This window comes from Ranitomeya variabilis, chromosome 3, assembly GCF_051348905.1.
Source record: "Ranitomeya variabilis isolate aRanVar5 chromosome 3, aRanVar5.hap1, whole genome shotgun sequence".
Taxonomy (NCBI): Eukaryota; Metazoa; Chordata; class Amphibia; order Anura; family Dendrobatidae; genus Ranitomeya; species Ranitomeya variabilis.
In genome coordinates this window covers 291,518,766-291,544,142 of record NC_135234.1, presented here as the reverse complement: position 1 = coordinate 291,544,142, position 25,377 = coordinate 291,518,766, and positions in this window count along the sequence as shown.

Below are 25,377 nucleotides of genomic sequence, written 5' to 3'. Positions count from 1 at the left end.
AACTGAATAAAGCTGAGCTTCCACCTTCTGGCTCTGATTAACTGCTGTTTTTTTAAAAATTGGCTGTTCCGGCCTACTAACGGTGTCTGCCCCTGCCTGGTGTTGTCCTCAACTGAATAAAGCTGAGCTTCCACCTTCTGGCTCTGAGTAACTGCTGTTTTTTTAAAAATTGGCTGTTCCGGCCTACTAACGGTGTCTGCCCCTGCCTGGTGTTGTCCTCAACTGAATAAAGCTGAGCTTCCACCTTCTGGCTCTGATTAACTGCTGTTTTTTTAAAACTTTGGTTCCCGGCCTACTAACGGTGTCTGCCCCGGCCTGGTGTTGTCCTCAACTGAATAAAGCTGAGCTTCCACCTTCTGGCTCTGATTAACTGCTGTTTTTTTAAAAATTGGCTGTTCCGGCCTACTAACGGTGTCTGCCCCTGCCTGGTGTTGTCCTCAACTGAATAAAGCTGAGCTTCCACCTTCTGGCTCTGATTAACTGCTGTTTTTTTAAAAATTGGCTGTTCCGGCCTACTAACGGTGTCTGCCGCTGCCTGGTGTTGTCCTCAACTGAATAAAGCTGAGCTTCCACCTTCTGGCTCTGATTAACTGCTGTTTTTTAAAAAATTGGCTGTTCCGGCCTACTAACGGTGTCTGCCCCTGCCTGGTGTTGTCCTCAACTGAATAAAGCTGAGCTTCCACCTTCTGGCTCTGATTAACTGCTGTTTTTTAAAAAATTGGCTGTTCCGGCCTACTAACGGTGTCTGCCCCTGCCTGGTGTTGTCCTCAACTGAATAAAGCTGAGCTTCCACCTTCTGGCTCTGATTAACTGCTGTTTTTTTAAAACTTTGGTTCCGGCCTACTAACGGTGTCTGCCCCGGCCTGGTGTTGTCCTCAACTGAATAAAGCTGAGCTTCCACCTTCTGGCTCTGATTAACTGCTGTTTTTTTAAAACTTTGGTTCCGGCCTACTAACGGTGTCTGCCCCTGCCTGGTGTTGTCCTCAACTGAATAAAGCTGAGCTTCCACCTTCTGGCTCTGATTAACTGCTGTTTTTTTAAAACTTTGGTTCCGGCCTACTAACGGTGTCTGCCCCGGCCTGGTGTTGTCCTCAACTGAATAAAGCTGAGCTTCCACCTTCTGGCTCTGATTAACTGCTGTTTTTTTAAAACTTTGGTTCCGGCCTACTAACGGTGTCTGCCCCTGCCTGGTGTTGTCCTCAACTGAATAAAGCTGAGCTTCCACCTTCTGGCTCTGATTAACTGCTGTTTTTTTTAAATTAGCTGTTCCGGCCTACTAACGGTGTCTGCCCCTGCCTGGTGTTGTCCTCCACTGAATAAAGCTGTGCTTCAACCTTCTGTTCCAAATTAAGATTTTTAAAAAAGAAATTGGGTGTTTAGGGCCTACTAACGTTGTCTGCCCCTCCCTGGTGTTGTCCTCAACTGAATAAAGCTGAGCTTCCACCTTCTGGCTCTGATTAACTGCTGTTTTTTAAAAAATTGGCTGTTCCGGCCTACTAACGGTGTCTGCCCCTGCCTGGTGTTGTCCTCAACTGAATAAAGCTGAGCTTCCACCTTCTGGCTCTGATTAACTGCTGTTTTTTTAAAACTTTGGTTCCGGCCTACTAACGGTGTCTGCCCCGGCCTGGTGTTGTCCTCAACTGAATAAAGCTGAGCTTCCACCTTCTGGCTCTGATTAACTGCTGTTTTTTTAAAACTTTGGTTCCGGCCTACTAACGGTGTCTGCCCCTGCCTGGTGTTGTCCTCAACTGAATAAAGCTGAGCTTCCACCTTCTGGCTCTGATTAACTGCTGTTTTTTTAAAACTTTGGTTCCGGCCTACTAACGGTGTCTGCCCCGGCCTGGTGTTGTCCTCAACTGAATAAAGCTGAGCTTCCACCTTCTGGCTCTGATTAACTGCTGTTTTTTTAAAACTTTGGTTCCGGCCTACTAACGGTGTCTGCCCCTGCCTGGTGTTGTCCTCAACTGAATAAAGCTGAGCTTCCACCTTCTGGCTCTGATTAACTGCTGTTTTTTTTAAATTAGCTGTTCCGGCCTACTAACGGTGTCTGCCCCTGCCTGGTGTTGTCCTCCACTGAATAAAGCTGTGCTTCAACCTTCTGTTCCAAATTAAGATTTTTAAAAAAGAAATTGGGTGTTTAGGGCCTACTAACGTTGTCTGCCCCTCCCTGGTGTTGTCCTCAACTGAATAAAGCTGAGCTTCCACCTTCTGGCTCTGATTAACTGCTGTTTATTTAAAAATTGGCTGTTCCGGCCTACTAATGGTGTCTGCCCCTGCCTGGTGTTGTCCTCAACTGAATAAAGCTGAGCTTCCACCTTCTGGCTCTGATTAACTGCTGTTTTTTTAAAAATTGGCTGTTCCGGCCTACTAACGGTGTCTGCCCCTGCCTGGTGTTGTCCTCAACTGAATAAAGCTGAGCTTCCACCTTCTGGCTCTGATTAACTGCTGTTTTTTTAAAACTTTGGTTCCGGCCTACTAACGGTGTCTGCCCCGGTCTGGTGTTGTCCTCAACTGAATAAAGCTGAGCTTCCACCTTCTGGCTCTGATTAACTGCTGTTTTTTTAAAACTTTGGTTCCGGCCTACTAACGGTGTCTGCCCCTGCCTGGTGTTGTCCTCAACTGAATAAAGCTGAGCTTCCACCTTCTGGCTCTGATTAACTGCTGTTTTTTTAAAACTTTGGTTCCGGCCTACTAACGGTGTCTGCCCCGGCCTGGTGTTGTCCTCAACTGAATAAAGCTGAGCTTCCACCTTCTGGCTCTGATTAACTGCTGTTTTTTTAAAACTTTGGTTCCGGCCTACTAACGGTGTCTGCCCCTGCCTGGTGTTATCCTCAACTGAATAAAGCTGAGCTTCCACCTTCTGGCTCTGATTAACTGCTGTTTTTTTAAAAATTGGCTGTTCCGGCCTACTAACGGTGTCTGCCCCTGCCTGGTGTTGTCCTCAACTGAATAAAGCTGAGCTTCCACCTTCTGGCTCTGATTAACTGCTGTTTTTTTAAAAATTGGCTGTTCCGGCCTACTAACGGTGTCTGCCGCTGCCTGGTGTTGTCCTCAACTGAATAAAGCTGAGCTTCCACCTTCTGGCTCTGATTAACTGCTGTTTTTTAAAAAATTGGCTGTTCCGGCCTACTAACGGTGTCTGCCCCTGCCTGGTGTTGTCCTCAACTGAATAAAGCTGAGCTTCCACCTTCTGGCTCTGATTAACTGCTGTTTTTTAAAAAATTGGCTGTTCCGGCCTACTAACGGTGTCTGCCCCTACCTGGTGTTGTCCTCAACTGAATAAAGCTGAGCTTCCACCTTCTGGCTCTGATTAACTGCTGTTTTTTTAAAACTTTGGTTCCGGCCTACTAACGGTGTCTGCCCCGGCCTGGTGTTGTCCTCAACTGAATAAAGCTGAGCTTCCACCTTCTGGCTCTGATTAACTGCTGTTTTTTTAAAACTTTGGTTCCGGCCTACTAACGGTGTCTGCCCCTGCCTGGTGTTATCCTCAACTGAATAAAGCTGAGCTTCCACCTTCTGGCTCTGATTAACTGCTGTTTTTTTAAAACTTTGGTTCCGGCCTACTAACGGTGTCTGCCCCGGCCTGGTGTTGTCCTCAACTGAATAAAGCTGAGCTTCCACCTTCTGGCTCTGATTAACTGCTGTTTTTTTAAAACTTTGGTTCCGGCCTACTAACGGTGTCTGCCCCTGCCTGGTGTTGTCCTCAACTGAATAAAGCTGAGCTTCCACCTTCTGGCTCTGATTAACTGCTGTTTTTTTTTAAATTAGCTGTTCCGGCCTACTAACGGTGTCTGCCCCTGCCTGGTGTTGTCCTCCACTGAATAAAGCTGTGCTTCAACCTTCTGTTCCAAATTAAGATTTTTAAAAAAGAAATTGGGTGTTTAGGGCCTACTAACGTTGTCTGCCCCTCCCTGGTGTTGTCCTCAACTGAATAAAGCTGAGCTTCCACCTTCTGGCTCTGATTAACTGCTGTTTTTTTAAAAATTGGCTGTTCCGGCCTACTAATGGTGTCTGCCCCTGCCTGGTGTTGTCCTCAACTGAATAAAGCTGAGCTTCCACCTTCTGGCTCTGATTAACTGCTGTTTTTTTAAAAATTGGCTGTTCCGGCCTACTAACGGTGTCTGCCCCTGCCTGGTGTTGTCCTCAACTGAATAAAGCTGAGCTTCCACCTTCTGGCTCTGATTAACTGCTGTTTTTTTAAAAATTGGCTGTTCCGGCCTACTAACGGTGTCTGCCCCGGCCTGGTGTTGTCCTCAACTGAATAAAGCTGAGCTTCCACCTTCTGGCTCTGATTAACTGCTGTTTTTTTAAAAATTGGCTGTTCCGGCCTACTAACGGTGTCTGCCCCTGCCTGGTGTTGTCCTCAACTGAATAAAGCTGAGCTTCCACCTTCTGGCTCTGATTAACTGCTGTTTTTTTAAAACTTTGGTTCCGGCCTACTAACGGTGTCTGCCCCGGCCTGGTGTTGTCCTCAACTGAATAAAGCTGAGCTTCCACCTTCTGGCTCTGATTAACTGCTGTTTTTTTAAAAATTGGCTGTTCCGGCCTACTAACGGTGTCTGCCGCTGCCTGGTGTTGTCCTCAACTGAATAAAGCTGAGCTTCCACCTTCTGGCTCTGATTAACTGCTGTTTTTTTAAAACTTTGGTTCCGGCCTACTAACGGTGTCTGCCCCTGCCTGGTGTTGTCCTCAACTGAATAAAGCTGAGCTTCCACCTTCTGGCTCTGATTAACTGCTGTTTTTTTTAAAATTGGCTGTTCCGGCCTACTAACGGTGTCTGCCCCTGCCTGGTGTTGTCCTCAACTGAATAAAGCTGAGCTTCCACCTTCTGGCTCTGATTAACTGCTGTTTTTTTAAAACTTTGGTTCCGGCCTACTAACGGTGTCTGCCCCGACCTGGTGTTGTCCTCAACTGAATAAAGCTGAGCTTCCACCTTCTGGCTCTGATTAACTGCTGTTTTTTTAAAACTTTGGTTCCGGCCTACTAACGGTGTCTGCCCCTGCCTGGTGTTGTCCTCAACTGAATAAAGCTGAGCTTCCACCTTCTGGCTCTGATTAACTGCTGTTTTTTTAAAACTTTGGTTCCGGCCTACTAACGGTGTCTGCCCCGGCCTGGTGTTGTCCTCAACTGAATAAAGCTGAGCTTCCACCTTCTGGCTCTGATTAACTGCTGTTTTTTTTAAAATTGGCTGTTCCGGCCTACTAACGGTGTCTGCCCCTGCCTGGTGTTGTCCTCAACTGAATAAAGCTGAGCTTCCACCTTCTGGCTCTGATTAACTGCTGTTTTTTAAAAAATTGGCTGTTCCGGCCTACTAACGGTGTCTGCCCCTGCCTGGTGTTGTCCTCAACTGAATAAAGCTGAGCTTCCACCTTCTGGCTCTGATTAACTGCTGTTTTTTTAAAAATTGGCTGTTCCGGCCTACTAACGGTGTCTGCCCCTGCCTGGTGTTGTCCTCAACTGAATAAAGCTGAGCTTCCACCTTCTGGCTCTGAGTAACTGCTGTTTTTTTAAAAATTGGCTGTTCCGGCCTACTAACGGTGTCTGCCCCTGCCTGGTGTTGTCCTCAACTGAATAAAGCTGAGCTTCCACCTTCTGGCTCTGATTAACTGCTGTTTTTTTAAAACTTTGGTTCCGGCCTACTAACGGTGTCTGCCCCGGCCTGGTGTTGTCCTCAACTGAATAAAGCTGAGCTTCCACCTTCTGGCTCTGATTAACTGCTGTTTTTTTAAAAATTGGCTGTTCCGGCCTACTAACGGTGTCTGCCCCTGCCTGGTGTTGTCCTCAACTGAATAAAGCTGAGCTTCCACCTTCTGGCTCTGATTAACTGCTGTTTTTTTAAAAATTGGCTGTTCCGGCCTACTAACGGTGTCTGCCGCTGCCTGGTGTTGTCCTCAACTGAATAAAGCTGAGCTTCCACCTTCTGGCTCTGATTAACTGCTGTTTTTTAAAAAATTGGCTGTTCCGGCCTACTAACGGTGTCTGCCCCTGCCTGGTGTTGTCCTCAACTGAATAAAGCTGAGCTTCCACCTTCTGGCTCTGATTAACTGCTGTTTTTTAAAAAATTGGCTGTTCCGGCCTACTAACGGTGTCTGCCCCTGCCTGGTGTTGTCCTCAACTGAATAAAGCTGAGCTTCCACCTTCTGGCTCTGATTAACTGCTGTTTTTTTAAAACTTTGGTTCCGGCCTACTAACGGTGTCTGCCCCGGCCTGGTGTTGTCCTCAACTGAATAAAGCTGAGCTTCCACCTTCTGGCTCTGATTAACTGCTGTTTTTTTAAAACTTTGGTTCCGGCCTACTAACGGTGTCTGCCCCTGCCTCGTGTTATCCTCAACTGAATAAAGCTGAGCTTCCACCTTCTGGCTCTGATTAACTGCTGTTTTTTTAAAACTTTGGTTCCGGCCTACTAACGGTGTCTGCCCCGGCCTGGTGTTGTCCTCAACTGAATAAAGCTGAGCTTCCACCTTCTGGCTCTGATTAACTGCTGTTTTTTTAAAACTTTGGTTCCGGCCTACTAACGGTGTCTGCCCCGGCCTGGTGTTGTCCTCAACTGAATAAAGCTGAGCTTCCACCTTCTGGCTCTGATTAACTGCTGTTTTTTTAAAACTTTGGTTCCGGCCTACTAACGGTGTCTGCCCCTGCCTGGTGTTGTCCTCAACTGAATAAAGCTGAGCTTCCACCTTCTGGCTCTGATTAACTGCTGTTTTTTTAAAACTTTGGTTCCGGCCTACTAACGGTGTCTGCCCCGGCCTGGTGTTGTCCTCAACTGAATAAAGCTGAGCTTCCACCTTCTGGCTCTGATTAACTGCTGTTTTTTTAAAACTTTGGTTCCGGCCTACTAACGGTGTCTGCCCCTGCCTGGTGTTGTCCTCAACTGAATAAAGCTGAGCTTCCACCTTCTGGCTCTGATTAACTGCTGTTTTTTTTTAAATTAGCTGTTCCGGCCTACTAACGGTGTCTGCCCCTGCCTGGTGTTGTCCTCCACTGAATAAAGCTGTGCTTCAACCTTCTGTTCCAAATTAAGATTTTTAAAAAAGAAATTGGGTGTTTAGGGCCTACTAACGTTGTCTGCCCCTCCCTGGTGTTGTCCTCAACTGAATAAAGCTGAGCTTCCACCTTCTGGCTCTGATTAACTGCTGTTTTTTTAAAAATTGGCTGTTCCGGCCTACTAACGGTGTCTGCCCCTGCCTGGTGTTGTCCTCAACTGAATAAAGCTGAGCTTCCACCTTCTGGCTCTGAGTAACTGCTGTTTTTTTAAAAATTGGCTGTTCCGGCCTACTAACGGTGTCTGCCCCTGCCTGGTGTTGTCCTCAACTGAATAAAGCTGAGCTTCCACCTTCTGGCTCTGATTAACTGCTGTTTTTTTAAAACTTTGGTTCCGGCCTACTAACGGTGTCTGCCCCGGCCTGGTGTTGTCCTCAACTGAATAAAGCTGAGCTTCCACCTTCTGGCTCTGATTAACTGCTGTTTTTTTAAAAATTGGCTGTTCCGGCCTACTAACGGTGTCTGCCGCTGCCTGGTGTTGTCCTCAACTGAATAAAGCTGAGCTTCCACCTTCTGGCTCTGATTAACTGCTGTTTTTTAAAAAATTGGCTGTTCCGGCCTACTAACGGTGTCTGCCCCTGCCTGGTGTTGTCCTCAACTGAATAAAGCTGAGCTTCCACCTTCTGGCTCTGATTAACTGCAGTTTTTTAAAAAATTGGCTGTTCCGGCCTACTAACGGTGTCTGCCCCTGCCTGGTGTTGTCCTCAACTGAATAAAGCTGAGCTTCCACCTTCTGGCTCTGATTAACTGCTGTTTTTTTAAAACTTTGGTTCCGGCCTACTAACGGTGTCTGCCCCGGCCTGGTGTTGTCCTCAACTGAATAAAGCTGAGCTTCCACCTTCTGGCTCTGATTAACTGCTGTTTTTTTAAAACTTTGGTTCCGGCCTACTAACGGTGTCTGCCCCTGCCTGGTGTTATCCTCAACTGAATAAAGCTGAGCTTCCACCTTCTGGCTCTGATTCACTGCTGTTTTTTTAAAACTTTGGTTCCGGCCTACTAACGGTGTCTGCCCCGGCCTGGTGTTGTCCTCAACTGAATAAAGCTGAGCTTCCACCTTCTGGCTCTGATTAACTGCTGTTTTTTTAAAACTTTGGTTCCGGCCTACTAACGGTGTCTGCCCCTGCCTGGTGTTGTCCTCAACTGAATAAAGCTGAGCTTCCACCTTCTGGCTCTGATTAACTGCTGTTTTTTTTTAAATTAGCTGTTCCGGCCTACTAACGGTGTCTGCCCCTGCCTGGTGTTGTCCTCCACTGAATAAAGCTGTGCTTCAACCTTCTGTTCCAAATTAAGATTTTTAAAAAAGAAATTGGGTGTTTAGGGCCTACTAACGTTGTCTGCCCCTGCCTGGTGTTGTCCTCAACTGAATAAAGCTGAGCTTCCACCTTCTGGCTCTGATTAACTGCTGTTTTTTTAAAAATTGGCTGTTCCGGCCTACTAACGGTGTCTGCCCCTGCCTGGTGTTGTCCTCAACTGAATAAAGCTGAGCTTCCACCTTCTGGCTCTGATTAACTGCTGTTTTTTTAAAAATTGGCTGTTCCGGCCTACTAACGGTGTCTGCCCCTGCCTGGTGTTGTCCTCAACTGAATAAAGCTGAGCTTCCACCTTCTGGCTCTGATTAACTGCTGTTTTTTTAAAACTTTGGTTCCGGCCTACTAACGGTGTCTGCCCCGGCCTGGTGTTGTCCTCAACTGAATAAAGCTGAGCTTCCACCTTCTGGCTCTGATTAACTGCTGTTTTTTTAAAAATTGGCTGTTCCGGCCTACTAACGGTGTCTGCCCCTGCCTGGTGTTGTCCTCAACTGAATAAAGCTGAGCTTCCACCTTCTGGCTCTGATTAACTGCTGTTTTTTTAAAAATTGGCTGTTCCGGCCTACTAACGGTGTCTGCCGCTGCCTGGTGTTGTCCTCAACTGAATAAAGCTGAGCTTCCACCTTCTGGCTCTGATTAACTGCTGTTTTTTAAAAAATTGGCTGTTCCGGCCTACTAACGGTGTCTGCCCCTGCCTGGTGTTGTCCTCAACTGAATAAAGCTGAGCTTCCACCTTCTGGCTCTGATTAACTGCTGTTTTTTTAAAACTTTGGTTCCGGCCTACTAACGGTGTCTGCCCCTGCCTGGTGTTGTCCTCAACTGAATAAAGCTGAGCTTCCACCTTCTGGCTCTGATTAACTGCTGTTTTTTTTAAAATTGGCTGTTCCGGCCTACTAACGGTGTCTGCCCCTGCCTGGTGTTGTCCTCAACTGAATAAAGCTGAGCTTCCACCTTCTGGCTCTGATTAACTGCTGTTTTTTTAAAACTTTGGTTCCGGCCTACTAACGGTGTCTGCCCCGACCTGGTGTTGTCCTCAACTGAATAAAGCTGAGCTTCCACCTTCTGGCTCTGATTAACTGCTGTTTTTTTAAAACTTTGGTTCCGGCCTACTAACGGTGTCTGCCCCTGCCTGGTGTTGTCCTCAACTGAATAAAGCTGAGCTTCCACCTTCTGGCTCTGATTAACTGCTGTTTTTTTAAAAATTGGCTGTTCCGGCCTACTAACGGTGTCTGCCGCTGCCTGGTGTTGTCCTCAACTGAATAAAGCTGAGCTTCCACCTTCTGGCTCTGATTAACTGCTGTTTTTTAAAAAATTGGCTGTTCCGGCCTACTAACGGTGTCTGCCCCTGCCTGGTGTTGTCCTCAACTGAATAAAGCTGAGCTTCCACCTTCTGGCTCTGATTAACTGCTGTTTTTTAAAAAATTGGCTGTTCCGGCCTACTAACGGTGTCTGCCCCTGCCTGGTGTTGTCCTCAACTGAATAAAGCTGAGCTTCCACCTTCTGGCTCTGATTAACTGCTGTTTTTTTAAAACTTTGGTTCCGGCCTACTAACGGTGTCTGCCCCGGCCTGGTGTTGTCCTCAACTGAATAAAGCTGAGCTTCCACCTTCTGGCTCTGATTAACTGCTGTTTTTTTAAAACTTTGGTTCCGGCCTACTAACGGTGTCTGCCCCTGCCTGGTGTTGTCCTCAACTGAATAAAGCTGAGCTTCCACCTTCTGGCTCTGATTAACTGCTGTTTTTTTAAAACTTTGGTTCCGGCCTACTAACGGTGTCTGCCCCGGCCTGGTGTTGTCCTCAACTGAATAAAGCTGAGCTTCCACCTTCTGGCTCTGATTAACTGCTGTTTTTTTAAAACTTTGGTTCCGGCCTACTAACGGTGTCTGCCCCTGCCTGGTGTTGTCCTCAACTGAATAAAGCTGAGCTTCCACCTTCTGGCTCTGATTAACTGCTGTTTTTTTTAAATTAGCTGTTCCGGCCTACTAACGGTGTCTGCCCCTGCCTGGTGTTGTCCTCCACTGAATAAAGCTGTGCTTCAACCTTCTGTTCCAAATTAAGATTTTTAAAAAAGAAATTGGGTGTTTAGGGCCTACTAACGTTGTCTGCCCCTCCCTGGTGTTGTCCTCAACTGAATAAAGCTGAGCTTCCACCTTCTGGCTCTGATTAACTGCTGTTTATTTAAAAATTGGCTGTTCCGGCCTACTAATGGTGTCTGCCCCTGCCTGGTGTTGTCCTCAACTGAATAAAGCTGAGCTTCCACCTTCTGGCTCTGATTAACTGCTGTTTTTTTAAAAATTGGCTGTTCCGGCCTACTAACGGTGTCTGCCCCTGCCTGGTGTTGTCCTCAACTGAATAAAGCTGAGCTTCCACCTTCTGGCTCTGATTAACTGCTGTTTTTTTAAAACTTTGGTTCCGGCCTACTAACGGTGTCTGCCCCGGTCTGGTGTTGTCCTCAACTGAATAAAGCTGAGCTTCCACCTTCTGGCTCTGATTAACTGCTGTTTTTTTAAAAATTGGCTGTTCCGGCCTACTAACGGTGTCTGCCCCTGCCTGGTGTTGTCCTCAACTGAATAAAGCTGAGCTTCCACCTTCTGGCTCTGATTAACTGCTGTTTTTTTAAAAATTGGCTGTTCCGGCCTACTAACGGTGTCTGCCCCTGCCTGGTGTTGTCCTCAACTGAATAAAGCTGAGCTTCCACCTTCTGGCTCTGATTAACTGCTGTTTTTTTTAAAATTGGCTGTTCCGGCCTACTAACGGTGTCTGCCCCTGCCTGGTGTTGTCCTCAACTGAATAAAGCTGAGCTTCCACCTTCTGGCTCTGATTAACTGCTGTTTTTTTAAAACTTTGGTTCCGGCCTACTAACGGTGTCTGCCCCGACCTGGTGTTGTCCTCAACTGAATAAAGCTGAGCTTCCACCTTCTGGCTCTGATTAACTGCTGTTTTTTTAAAACTTTGGTTCCGGCCTACTAACGGTGTCTGCCCCTGCCTGGTGTTGTCCTCAACTGAATAAAGCTGAGCTTCCACCTTCTGGCTCTGATTAACTGCTGTTTTTTTAAAAATTGGCTGTTCCGGCCTACTAACGGTGTCTGCCGCTGCCTGGTGTTGTCCTCAACTGAATAAAGCTGAGCTTCCACCTTCTGGCTCTGATTAACTGCTGTTTTTTTAAAAATTGGCTGTTCCGGCCTACTAACGGTGTCTGCCCCTGCCTGGTGTTGTCCTCAACTGAATAAAGCTGAGCTTCCACCTTCTGGCTCTGATTAACTGCTGTTTTTTTAAAAATTGGCTGTTCCGGCCTACTAACGGTGTCTGCCCCTGCCTGGTGTTGTCCTCAACTGAATAAAGCTGAGCTTCCACCTTCTGGCTCTGATTAACTGCTGTTTTTTTAAAACTTTGGTTCCGGCCTACTAACGGTGTCTGCCCCGGCCTGGTGTTGTCCTCAACTGAATAAAGCTGAGCTTCCACCTTCTGGCTCTGATTAACTGCTGTTTTTTTAAAACTTTGGTTCCGGCCTACTAACGGTGTCTGCCCCTGCCTGGTGTTGTCCTCAACTGAATAAAGCTGAGCTTCCACCTTCTGGCTCTGATTAACTGCTGTTTTTTTTAAAACTTTGGTTCCGGCCTACTAACGGTGTCTGCCCCGGCCTGGTGTTGTCCTCAACTGAATAAAGCTGAGCTTCCACCTTCTGGCTCTGATTAACTGCTGTTTTTTTAAAACTTTGGTTCCGGCCTACTAACGGTGTCTGCCCCTGCCTGGTGTTGTCCTCAACTGAATAAAGCTGAGCTTCCACCTTCTGGCTCTGATTAACTGCTGTTTTTTTTTAAATTAGCTGTTCCGGCCTACTAACGGTGTCTGCCCCTGCCTGGTGTTGTCCTCCACTGAATAAAGCTGTGCTTCAACCTTCTGTTCCAAATTAAGATTTTTAAAAAAGAAATTGGGTGTTTAGGGCCTACTAACGTTGTCTGCCCCTCCCTGGTGTTGTCCTCAACTGAATAAAGCTGAGCTTCCACCTTCTGGCTCTGATTAACTGCTGTTTTTTTAAAAATTGGCTGTTCCGGCCTACTAATGGTGTCTGCCCCTGCCTGGTGTTGTCCTCAACTGAATAAAGCTGAGCTTCCACCTTCTGGCTCTGATTAGCTGCTGTTTTTTTAAAAATTGGCTGTTCCGGCCTACTAACGGTGTCTGCCCCTGCCTGGTGTTGTCCTCAACTGAATAAAGCTGAGCTTCCACCTTCTGGCTCTGAGTAACTGCTGTTTTTTTAAAAATTGGCTGTTCCGGCCTACTAACGGTGTCTGCCCCTGCCTGGTGTTGTCCTCAACTGAATAAAGCTGAGCTTCCACCTTCTGGCTCTGATTAACTGCTGTTTTTTTAAAACTTTGGTTCCGGCCTACTAACGGTGTCTGCCCCGGCCTGGTGTTGTCCTCAACTGAATAAAGCTGAGCTTCCACCTTCTGGCTCTGATTAACTGCTGTTTTTTTAAAAATTGGCTGTTCCGGCCTACTAACGGTGTCTGCCCCTGCCTGGTGTTGTCCTCAACTGAATAAAGCTGAGCTTCCACCTTCTGGCTCTGATTAACTGCTGTTTTTTTAAAAATTGGCTGTTCCGGCCTACTAACGGTGTCTGCCCCGGCCTGGTGTTGTCCTCAACTGAATAAAGCTGAGCTTCCACCTTCTGGCTCTGATTAACTGCTGTTTTTTTAAAACTTTGGTTCCGGCCTACTAACGGTGTCTGCCCCTGCCTGGTGTTGTCCTCAACTGAATAAAGCTGAGCTTCCACCTTCTGGCTCTGATTAACTGCTGTTTTTTTAAAACTTTGGTTCCGGCCTACTAACGGTGTCTGCCCCGGCCTGGTGTTGTCCTCAACTGAATAAAGCTGAGCTTCCACCTTCTGGCTCTGATTAACTGCTGTTTTTTTAAAACTTTGGTTCCGGCCTACTAACGGTGTCTGCCCCTGCCTGGTGTTGTCCTCAACTGAATAAAGCTGAGCTTCCACCTTCTGGCTCTGATTAACTGCTGTTTTTTTTTAAATTAGCTGTTCCGGCCTACTAACGGTGTCTGCCCCTGCCTGGTGTTGTCCTCCACTGAATAAAGCTGTGCTTCAACCTTCTGTTCCAAATTAAGATTTTTAAAAAAGAAATTGGGTGTTTAGGGCTTACTAACGTTGTCTGCCCCTCCCTGGTGTTGTCCTCAACTGAATAAAGCTGAGCTTCCACCTTCTGGCTCTGATTAACTGCTGTTTTTTTAAAAATTGGCTGTTCCGGCCTACTAACGGTGTCTGCCGCTGCCTGGTGTTGTCCTCAACTGAATAAAGCTGAGCTTCCACCTTCTGGCTCTGATTAACTGCTGTTTTTTTAAAAATTGGCTGTTCCGGCCTACTAACGGTGTCTGCCGCTGCCTGGTGTTGTCCTCAACTGAATAAAGCTGAGCTTCCACCTTCTGGCTCTGATTAACTGCTGTTTTTTTAAAAATTGGCTGTTCCGGCCTACTAACGGTGTCTGCCCCTGCCTGGTGTTGTCCTCAACTGAATAAAGCTGAGCTTCCACCTTCTGGCTCTGATTAACTGCCGTTTTTTTAAAACTTTGGTTCCGGCCTACTAACGGTGTCTGCCCCGGCCTGGTGTTGTCCTCAACTGAATAAAGCTGAGCTTCCACCTTCTGGCTCTGATTAACTGCTGTTTTTTTAAAACTTTGGTTCCGGCCTACTAACGGTGTCTGCCCCTGCCTGGTGTTGTCCTCAACTGAATAAAGCTGAGCTTCCACCTTCTGGCTCTGATTAACTGCTGTTTTTTTAAAACTTTGGTTCCGGCCTACTAACGGTGTCTGCCCCGGCCTGGTGTTGTCCTCAACTGAATAAAGCTGAGCTTCCACCTTCTGGCTCTGATTAACTGCTGTTTTTTTAAAACTTTGGTTCCGGCCTACTAACGGTGTCTGCCCCTGCCTGGTGTTGTCCTCAACTGAATAAAGCTGAGCTTTCACCTTCTGGCTCTGATTAACTGCTGTTTTTTGTTAAATTAGCTGTTCCGGCCTACTAACGGTGTCTGCCCCTGCCTGGTGTTGTCCTCCACTGAATAAAGCTGTGCTTCAACCTTCTGTTCCAAATTAAGATTTTTAAAAAAGAAATTGGGTGTTTAGGGCCTACTAACGTTGTCTGCCCCTCCCTGGTGTTGTCCTCAACTGAATAAAGCTGAGCTTCCACCTTCTGGCTCTGATTAACTGCTGTTTTTTTAAAAATTGGCTGTTCCGGCCTACTAATGGTGTCTGCCCCTGCCTGGTGTTGTCCTCAACTGAATAAAGCTGAGCTTCCACCTTCTGGCTCTGATTAACTGCTGTTTTTTTAAAAATTGGCTGTTCCGGCCTACTAACGGTGTCTGCCCCTGCCTGGTGTTGTCCTCAACTGAATAAAGCTGAGCTTCCACCTTCTGGCTCTGATTAACTGCTGTTTTTTTAAAAATTGGCTGTTCCGGCCTACTAACGGTGTCTGCCCCTGCCTGGTGTTGTCCTCAACTGAATAAAGCTGAGCTTCCACCTTCTGGCTCTGATTAACTGCTGTTTTTTTAAAACTTTGGTTCCGGCCTACTAACGGTGTCTGCCCCGGCCTGGTGTTGTCCTCAACTGAATAAAGCTGAGCTTCCACCTTCTGGCTCTGATTAACTGCTGTTTTTTTAAAAATTGGCTGTTCCGGCCTACTAACGGTGTCTGCCCCTGCCTGGTGTTGTCCTCAACTGAATAAAGCTGAGCTTCCACCTTCTGGCTCTGATTAACTGCTGTTTTTTTAAAACTTTGGTTCCGGCCTACTAACGGTGTCTGCCCCGGCCTGGTGTTGTCCTCAACTGAATAAAGCTGAGCTTCCACCTTCTGGCTCTGATTAACTGCTGTTTTTTAAAAAATTGGCTGTTCCGGCCTACTAACGGTGTCTGCCGCTGCCTGGTGTTGTCCTCAACTGAATAAAGCTGAGCTTCCACCTTCTGGCTCTGATTAACTGCTGTTTTTTTAAAACTTTGATTCCGGCCTACTAACGGTGTCTGCCCCGGCCTGGTGTTGTCCTCAACTGAATAAAGCTGAGCTTCCACCTTCTGGCTCTGATTAACTGCTGTTTTTTTAAAACTTTGGTTCCGGCCTACTAACGGTGTCTGCCCCGGCCTGGTGTTGTCCTCAACTGAATAAAGCTGAGCTTCCACCTTCTGGCTCTGATTAACTGCTGTTTTTTTTAAAATTGGCTGTTCCGGCCTACTAACGGTGTCTGCCCCTGCCTGGTGTTGTCCTCAACTGAATAAAGCTGAGCTTCCACCTTCTGGCTCTGATTAACTGCTGTTTTTTTAAAACTTTGGTTCCGGCCTACTAACGGTGTCTGCCCCGACCTGGTGTTGTCCTCAACTGAATAAAGCTGAGCTTCCACCTTCTGGCTCTGATTAACTGCTGTTTTTTTAAAACTTTGGTTCCGGCCTACTAACGGTGTCTGCCCCTGCCTGGTGTTGTCCTCAACTGAATAAAGCTGAGCTTCCACCTTCTGGCTCTGATTAACTGCTGTTTTTTTAAAACTTTGGTTCCGGCCTACTAACGGTGTCTGCCCCGGCCTGGTGTTGTCCTCAACTGAATAAAGCTGAGCTTCCACCTTCTGGCTCTGATTAACTGCTGTTTTTTTTAAAATTGGCTGTTCCGGCCTACTAACGGTGTCTGCCCCTGCCTGGTGTTGTCCTCAACTGAATAAAGCTGAGCTTCCACCTTCTGGCTCTGATTAACTGCTGTTTTTTTAAAACTTTGGTTCCGGCCTACTAACGGTGTCTGCCCCGGCCTGGTGTTGTCCTCAACTGAATAAAGCTGAGCTTCCACCTTCTGGCTCTGATTAACTGCTGTTTTTTAAAAAATTGGCTGTTCCGGCCTACTAACGGTGTCTGCCGCTGCCTGGTGTTGTCCTCAACTGAATAAAGCTGAGCTTCCACCTTCTGGCTCTGATTAACTGCTGTTTTTTTAAAACTTTGGTTCCGGCCTACTAACGGTGTCTGCCCCGGCCTGGTGTTGTCCTCAACTGAATAAAGCTGAGCTTCCACCTTCTGGCTCTGATTAACTGCTGTTTTTTTAAAACTTTGGTTCCGGCCTACTAACGGTGTCTGCCCCGGCCTGGTGTTGTCCTCAACTGAATAAAGCTGAGCTTCCACCTTCTGGCTCTGATTAACTGCTGTTTTTTTTAAAATTGGCTGTTCCGGCCTACTAACGGTGTCTGCCCCTGCCTGGTGTTGTCCTCAACTGAATAAAGCTGAGCTTCCACCTTCTGGCTCTGATTAACTGCTGTTTTTTTAAAACTTTGGTTCCGGCCTACTAACGGTGTCTGCCCCGACCTGGTGTTGTCCTCAACTGAATAAAGCTGAGCTTCCACCTTCTGGCTCTGATTAACTGCTGTTTTTTTAAAACTTTGGTTCCGGCCTACTAACGGTGTCTGCCCCTGCCTGGTGTTGTCCTCAACTGAATAAAGCTGAGCTTCCACCTTCTGGCTCTGATTAACTGCTGTTTTTTTAAAAATTGGCTGTTCCGGCCTACTAACGGTGTCTGCCGCTGCCTGGTGTTGTCCTCAACTGAATAAAGCTGAGCTTCCACCTTCTGGCTCTGATTAACTGCTGTTTTTTTAAAAATTGGCTGTTCCGGCCTACTAACGGTGTCTGCCCCTGCCTGGTGTTGTCCTCAACTGAATAAAGCTGAGCTTCCACCTTCTGGCTCTGATTAACTGCTGTTTTTTTAAAAATTGGCTGTTCCGGCCTACTAACGGTGTCTGCCCCTGCCTGGTGTTGTCCTCAACTGAATAAAGCTGAGCTTCCACCTTCTGGCTCTGATTAACTGCTGTTTTTTTAAAACTTTGGTTCCGGCCTACTAACGGTGTCTGCCCCGGCCTGGTGTTGTCCTCAACTGAATAAAGCTGAGCTTCCACCTTCTGGCTCTGATTAACTGCTGTTTTTTTAAAACTTTGGTTCCGGCCTACTAACGGTGTCTGCCCCTGCCTGGTGTTGTCCTCAACTGAATAAAGCTGAGCTTCCACCTTCTGGCTCTGATTAACTGCTGTTTTTTTAAAACTTTGGTTCCGGCCTACTAACGGTGTCTGCCCCGGCCTGGTGTTGTCCTCAACTGAATAAAGCTGAGCTTCCACCTTCTGGCTCTGATTAACTGCTGTTTTTTTAAAACTTTGGTTCCGGCCTACTAACGGTGTCTGCCCCTGCCTGGTGTTGTCCTCAACTGAATAAAGCTGAGCTTCCACCTTCTGGCTCTGATTAACTGCTGTTTTTTTTTAAATTAGCTGTTCCGGCCTACTAACGGTGTCTGCCCCTGCCTGGTGTTGTCCTCCACTGAATAAAGCTGTGCTTCAACCTTCTGTTCCAAATTAAGATTTTTAAAAAAGAAATTGGGTGTTTAGGGCCTACTAACGTTGTCTGCCCCTCCCTGGTGTTGTCCTCAACTGAATAAAGCTGAGCTTCCACCTTCTGGCTCTGATTAACTGCTGTTTTTTTAAAAATTGGCTGTTCCGGCCTACTAATGGTGTCTGCCCCTGCCTGGTGTTGTCCTCAACTGAATAAAGCTGAGCTTCCACCTTCTGGCTCTGATTAGCTGCTGTTTTTTAAAAAATTGGCTGTTCCGGCCTACTAACGGTGTCTGCCCCTGCCTGGTGTTGTCCTCAACTGAATAAAGCTGAGCTTCCACCTTCTGGCTCTGAGTAACTGCTGTTTTTTTAAAAATTGGCTGTTCCGGCCTACTAACGGTGTCTGCCCCTGCCTGGTGTTGTCCTCAACTGAATAAAGCTGAGCTTCCACCTTCTGGCTCTGATTAACTGCTGTTTTTTTAAAACTTTGGTTCCGGCCTACTAACGGTGTCTGCCCCGGCCTGGTGTTGTCCTCAACTGAATAAAGCTGAGCTTCCACCTTCTGGCTCTGATTAACTGCTGTTTTTTTAAAAATTGGCTGTTCCGGCCTACTAACGGTGTCTGCCCCTGCCTGGTGTTGTCCTCAACTGAATAAAGCTGAGCTTCCACCTTCTGGCTCTGATTAACTGCTGTTTTTTTAAAAATTGGCTGTTCCGGCCTACTAACGGTGTCTGCCCCGGCCTGGTGTTGTCCTCAACTGAATAAAGCTGAGCTTCCACCTTCTGGCTCTGATTAACTGCTGTTTTTTTAAAACTTTGGTTCCGGCCTACTAACGGTGTCTGCCCCTGCCTGGTGTTGTCCTCAACTGAATAAAGCTGAGCTTCCACCTTCTGGCTCTGATTAACTGCTGTTTTTTTAAAACTTTGGTTCCGGCCTACTAACGGTGTCTGCCCCGGCCTGGTGTTGTCCTCAACTGAATAAAGCTGAGCTTCCACCTTCTGGCTCTGATTAACTGCTGTTTTTTTAAAACTTTGGTTCCAGCCTACTAACGGTGTCTGCCCCTGCCTGGTGTTGTCCTCAACTGAATAAAGCTGAGCTTCCACCTTCTGGCTCTGATTAACTGCTGTTTTTTTTTAAATTAGCTGTTCCGGCCTACTAACGGTGTCTGCCCCTGCCTGGTGTTGTCCTCCACTGAATAAAGCTGTGCTTCAACCTTCTGTTCCAAATTAAGATTTTTAAAAAAGAAATTGGGTGTTTAGGGCTTACTAACGTTGTCTGCCCCTCCCTGGTGTTGTCCTCAACTGAATAAAGCTGAGCTTCCACCTTCTGGCTCTGATTAACTGCTGTTTTTTTAAAAATTGGCTGTTCCGGCCTACTAACGGTGTCTGCCGCTGCCTGGTGTTGTCCTCAACTGAATAAAGCTGAGCTTCCACCTTCTGGCTCTGATTAACTGCTGTTTTTTTAAAAATTGGCTGTTCCGGCCTACTAACGGTGTCTGCCGCTGCCTGGTGTTGTCCTCAACTGAATAAAGCTGAGCTTCCACCTTCTGGCTCTGATTAACTGCTGTTTTTTTAAAAATTGGCTGTTCCGGCCTACTAACGGTGTCTGCCCCTGCCTGGTGTTGTCCTCAACTGAATAAAGCTGAGCTTCCACCTTCTGGCTCTGATTAACTGCCGTTTTTTTAAAACTTTGGTTCCGGCCTACTAACGGTGTCTGCCCCGGCCTGGTGTTGTCCTCAACTGAATAAAGCTGAGCTTCCACCTTCTGGCTCTGATTAACTGCTGTTTTTTTAAAACTTTGGTTCCGGCCTACTAACGGTGTCTGCCCCTGCCTGGTGTTGTCCTCAACTGAATAAAGCTGAGCTTCCACCTTCTGGCTCTGATTAACTGCTGTTTTTTTAAAACTTTGGTTCCGGCCTACTAACGGTGTCTGCCCCGGCCTGGTGTTGTCCTCAACTGAATAAAGCTGAGCTTCCACCTTCTGGCTCTGATTAACTGCTGTTTTTTTAAAACTTTGGTTCCGGCCTACTAACGGTGTCTGCCCCTGCCTGGTGTTGTCCTCAACTGAATAAAGCTGAGCTTTCACCTTCTGGCTCTGATTAACTGCTGTTTTTTGTTAAATTAGCTGTTCCGGCCTACTAACGGTGTCTGCCCCTGCCTGGTGTTGTCCTCCACTGAATAAAGCTGTGCTTCAACCTTCTGTTCCAAATTAAGATTTTTAAAAAAGAAATTGGGTGTTTAGGGCCTACTAACGTTGTCTGCCCCTCCCTGGTGTTGTCCTCAACTGAATAAAGCTGAGCTTCCACCTTCTGGCTCTGATTAACTGCTGTTTTTTTAAAAATTGGCTGTTCCGGCCTACTAATGGTGTCTGCCCCTGCCTGGTGTTGTCCTCAACTGAATAAAGCTGAGCTTCCACCTTCTGGCTCTGATTAACTGCTGTTTTTTTAAAAATTGGCTGTTCCGGCCTACTAACGGTGTCTGCCCCTGCCTGGTGTTGTCCTCAACTGAATAAAGCTGAGCTTCCACCTTCTGGCTCTGATTAACTGCTGTTTTTTTAAAAATTGGCTGTTCCGGCCTACTAACGGTGTCTGCCCCTGCCTGGTGTTGTCCTCAACTGAATAAAGCTGAGCTTCCACCTTCTGGCTCTGATTAACTGCTGTTTTTTTAAAACTTTGGTTCCGGCCTACTAACGGTGTCTGCCCCGGCCTGGTGTTGTCCTCAACTGAATAAAGCTGAGCTTCCACCTTCTGGCTCTGATTAACTGCTGTTTTTTTAAAAATTGGCTGTTCCGGCCTACTAACGGTGTCTGCCCCTGCCTGGTGTTGTCCTCAACTGAATAAAGCTGAGCTTCCACCTTCTGGCTCTGATTAACTGCTGTTTTTTTAAAACTTTGGTTCCGGCCTACTAACGGTGTCTGCCCCGGCCTGGTGTTGTCCTCAACTGAATAAAGCTGAGCTTCCACCTTCTGGCTCTGATTAACTGCTGTTTTTTAAAAAATTGGCTGTTCCGGCCTACTAACGGTGTCTGCCGCTGCCTGGTGTTGTCCTCAACTGAATAAAGCTGAGCTTCCACCTTCTGGCTCTGATTAACTGCTGTTTTTTTTAAACTTTGGTTCCGGCCTACTAACGGTGTCTGCCCCTGCCTGGTGTTGTCCTCAACTGAATAAAGCTGAGCTTCCACCTTCTGGCTCTGATTAACTGCTGTTTTTTTTTAAATTGGCTGTTCCGGCCTACTAACGGTGTCTGCCCCTGCCTGGTGTTGTCCTCAACTGAATAAAGCTGAGCTTCCACCTTCTGGCTCTGATTAACTGCTGTTTTTTTAAAACTTTGGTTCCGGCCTACTAACGGTGTCTGCCCCTGCCTGGTGTTGTCCTCAACTGAATAAAGCTGAGCTTCCACCTTCTGGCTCTGATTAACTGCTGTTTTTTTAAAACTTTGGTTCCGGCCTACTAACGGTGTCTGCCCCGGCCTGGTGTTGTCCTCAACTGAATAAAGCTGAGCTTCCACCTTCTGGCTCTGATTAACTGCTGTTTTTTTAAAAATTGGCTGTTCCGGCCTACTAACGGTGTCTGCCGCTGCCTGGTGTTGTCCTCAACTGAATAAAGCTGAGCTTCCACCTTCTGGCTCTGATTAACTGCTGTTTTTTTAAAAATTGGCTGTTCCGGCCTACTAACGGTGTCTGCCCCTGCCTGGTGTTGTCCTCCACTGAATAAAGCTGTGCTTCAACCTTCTGTTCCAAATTAAGATTTTTAAAAAAGAAATTGGGTGTTTAGGGCCTACTAACGTTGTCTGCCCCTCCCTGGTGTTGTCCTCAACTGAATAAAGCTGAGCTTCCACCTTCTGGTTCTGATTAACTGCCGTTTTTTTAAAATTGGCTGTTCCGGCCTACTAATGGTGTCTGCCCCTGCCTGGTGTTGTCCTCAACTGAATAAAGCTGAGCTTCCACCTTCTGGCTCTGATTAACTGCTGTTTTTTTAAAACTTTGGTTCCGGCCTACTAACGGTGTCTGCCCCGGCCTGGTGTTGTCCTCAACTGAATAAAGCTGAGCTTCCACCTTCTGGCTCTGATTAACTGCTGTTTTTTTTAAAATTGGCTGTTCCGGCCTACTAACGGTGTCTGCCGCTGCCTGGTGTTGTCCTCAACTGAATAAAGCTGAGCTTCCACCTTCTGGCTCTGATTAACTGCTGTTTTTTTAAAACTTTGGTTCCGGCCTACTAACGGTGTCTGCCCCTGCCTGGTGTTGTCCTCAACTGAATAAAGCTGAGCTTCCACCTTCTGGCTCTGATTAACTGCTGTTTTTTTTAAAATTGGCTGTTCCGGCCTACTAACGGTGTCTGCCCCTGCCTGGTGTTGTCCTCAACTGAATAAAGCTGAGCTTCCACCTTCTGGCTCTGATTAACTGCTGTTTTTTTAAAACTTTGGTTCCGGCCTACTAACGGTGTCTGCCCCGACCTGGTGTTGTCCTCAACTGAATAAAGCTGAGCTTCCACCTTCTGGCTCTGATTAACTGCTGTTTTTTTAAAACTTTGGTTCCGGCCTACTAACGGTGTCTGCCCCTGCCTGGTGTTGTCCTCAACTGAATAAAGCTGAGCTTCCACCTTCTGGCTCTGATTAACTGCTGTTTTTTTAAAACTTTGGTTCCGGCCTACTAACAGTGTCTGCCCCGGCCTGGTGTTGTACTCAACTGAATAAAGCTGTGCTTCAACCTTCTGTTCCAAATTAAGATTTTTAAAAAAGAAATTGGGTGTTTAGGGCCTACTAACGTTGTCTGCCCCTCCCTGGTGTTGTCCTCAACTGAATAAAGCTGAGCTTCAACCTTCTGTTCCAAATTAAGATTTTTAAAAAAGAAATTGGGTGTTTAGGGCCTACTAACGTTGTCTGCCCCTCCCTGGTGTTGTCCTCAACTGAATAAAGCTGAGCTTCCACCTTCTGGTTCTGATTAACTGCCGTTTTTTTAAAATTGGCTGTTCCGGCCTACTAATGGTGTCTGCCCCTGCCTGGTGTTGTCCTCAACTGAATAAAGCTGAGCTTCCACCTTCTGGCTCTGATTAACTGCTGTTTTTTTAAAACTTTGGTTCCGGCCTACTAACGGTGTCTGCCCCGGCCTGGTGTTGTCCTCAACTGAATAAAGCTGAGCTTCCACCTTCTGGCTCTGATTAACTGCTGTTTTTTTAAAAATTGGCTGTTCCGGCCTACTAACGGTGTCTGCCCCTGCCTGGTGTTGTCCTCCACTGAATAAAGTTGTGCTTCAACCTTCTGTTCCAAATTAAGATTTTTAAAAAATAAATTGGGTGTTTAGGGCCTACTAACGTTGTCTGCCCCTGCCTGGTGTTGTCCTCAACTGAATAAAGCTGAGCTTCCACCTTCTGGCTCTGATTAACTGCTGGTTTTTTTAAAAATTGGCTGTTCCGGCCTACTAACGGTGTCTGCCCCTGCCTGGTGTTGTCCTCAACTGAATAAAGCTGAGCTTCCACCTTCTTGCTCTGATTAACTGCTGTTTTTTTAAAACTTTGGTTCCAGCCTACTAACGGTGTCTGCCGCTGCCTGGTGTTGTCCTCAACTGAATAAAGCTGAGCTTCCTCTTTCTGGCTCTGATTAACTGCTGTTTTTTTAAAAATTTGGTTCCGGCCTACTAACGGTGTCTGCCCCTGCCTGGTGTTGTCCTCAACTGAATAAAGCTGAGCTTCCACCTTCTGGCTCTGATTAACTGCTGTTTTTTTTTAAATTGGCTGTTCCGGCCTACTAACTTTGTCTGCCCCTGCCTGGTGTTGTCCTCAACTGAATAAAGCTGAGCTTCCACCTTCTGGCTCTGATTAACTGCTGTTTTTTAAAAAATTGGCTGTTCCGGCCTACTAACGGTGTCTGCCCCTGCCTGGTGTTGTCCTCCACTGAATAAAGCTGTGCTTCAACCTTCTGTTCCAAATTAAGATTTTTAAAAAAGAAATTGGGTGTTTAGGGCCTACTAACGTTGTCTGCCCCTCCCTGGTGTTGTCCTCAACTGAATAAAGCTGAGCTTCCACCTTCTGGCTCTGATTAACTGCTGTTTTTTTAAAAATTGGCTGTTCCGGCCTACTAACGGTGTCTGCCCCTGCCTGGTGTTGTCCTCAACTGAATAAAGCTGAGCTTCCACCTTCTGGCTCTGATTAACTGCTGTTTTTTTAAAAATTGGCTGTTCCGGCCTACTAACGGTGTCTGCCCCTGCCTGGTGTTGTCCTCAACTGAATAAAGCTGAGCTTCCACCTTCTGGCTCTGATTAACTGCTGTTTTTTTAAAACTTTGGTTCCGGCCTACTAACGGTGTCTGCCCCGGCCTGGTGTTGTCCTCAACTGAATAAAGCTGAGCTTCCACCTTCTGGCTCTGATTAACTGCTGTTTTTTTAAAAATTGGCTGTTCCGGCCTACTAACGGTGTCTGCCCCTGCCTGGTGTTGTCCTCAACTGAATAAAGCTGAGCTTCCACCTTCTGGCTCTGATTAACTGCTGTTTTTTTAAAACTTTGGTTCCGGCCTACTAACGGTGTCTGCCCCGGCCTGGTGTTGTCCTCAACTGAATAAAGCTGAGCTTCCACCTTCTGGCTCTGATTAACTGCTGTTTTTTAAAAAATTGGCTGTTCCGGCCTACTAACGGTGTCTGCCGCTGCCTGGTGTTGTCCTCAACTGAATAAAGCTGAGCTTCCACCTTCTGGCTCTGATTAACTGCTGTTTTTTTAAAACTTTGATTCCGGCCTACTAACGGTGTCTGCCCCGGCCTGGTGTTGTCCTCAACTGAATAAAGCTGAGCTTCCACCTTCTGGCTCTGATTAACTGCTGTTTTTTTAAAACTTTGGTTCCGGCCTACTAACGGTGTCTGCCCCGGCCTGGTGTTGTCCTCAACTGAATAAAGCTGAGCTTCCACCTTCTGGCTCTGATTAACTGCTGTTTTTTTTAAAATTGGCTGTTCCGGCCTACTAACGGTGTCTGCCCCTGCCTGGTGTTGTCCTCAACTGAATAAAGCTGAGCTTCCACCTTCTGGCTCTGATTAACTGCTGTTTTTTTAAAACTTTGGTTCCGGCCTACTAACGGTGTCTGCCCCGACCTGGTGTTGTCCTCAACTGAATAAAGCTGAGCTTCCACCTTCTGGCTCTGATTAACTGCTGTTTTTTTAAAACTTTGGTTCCGGCCTACTAACGGTGTCTGCCCCTGCCTGGTGTTGTCCTCAACTGAATAAAGCTGAGCTTCCACCTTCTGGCTCTGATTAACTGCTGTTTTTTTTAAAACTTTGGTTCCGGCCTACTAACGGTGTCTGCCCCGGCCTGGTGTTGTCCTCAACTGAATAAAGCTGAGCTTCCACCTTCTGGCTCTGATTAACTGCTGTTTTTTTTAAAATTGGCTGTTCCGGCCTACTAACGGTGTCTGCCCCTGCCTGGTGTTGTCCTCAACTGAATAAAGCTGAGCTTCCACCTTCTGGCTCTGATTAACTGCTGTTTTTTTAAAACTTTGGTTCCGGCCTACTAACGGTGTCTGCCCCGGCCTGGTGTTGTCCTCAACTGAATAAAGCTGAGCTTCCACCTTCTGGCTCTGATTAACTGCTGTTTTTTAAAAAATTGGCTGTTCCGGCCTACTAACGGTGTCTGCCGCTGCCTGGTGTTGTCCTCAACTGAATAAAGCTGAGCTTCCACCTTCTGGCTCTGATTAACTGCTGTTTTTTTAAAACTTTGG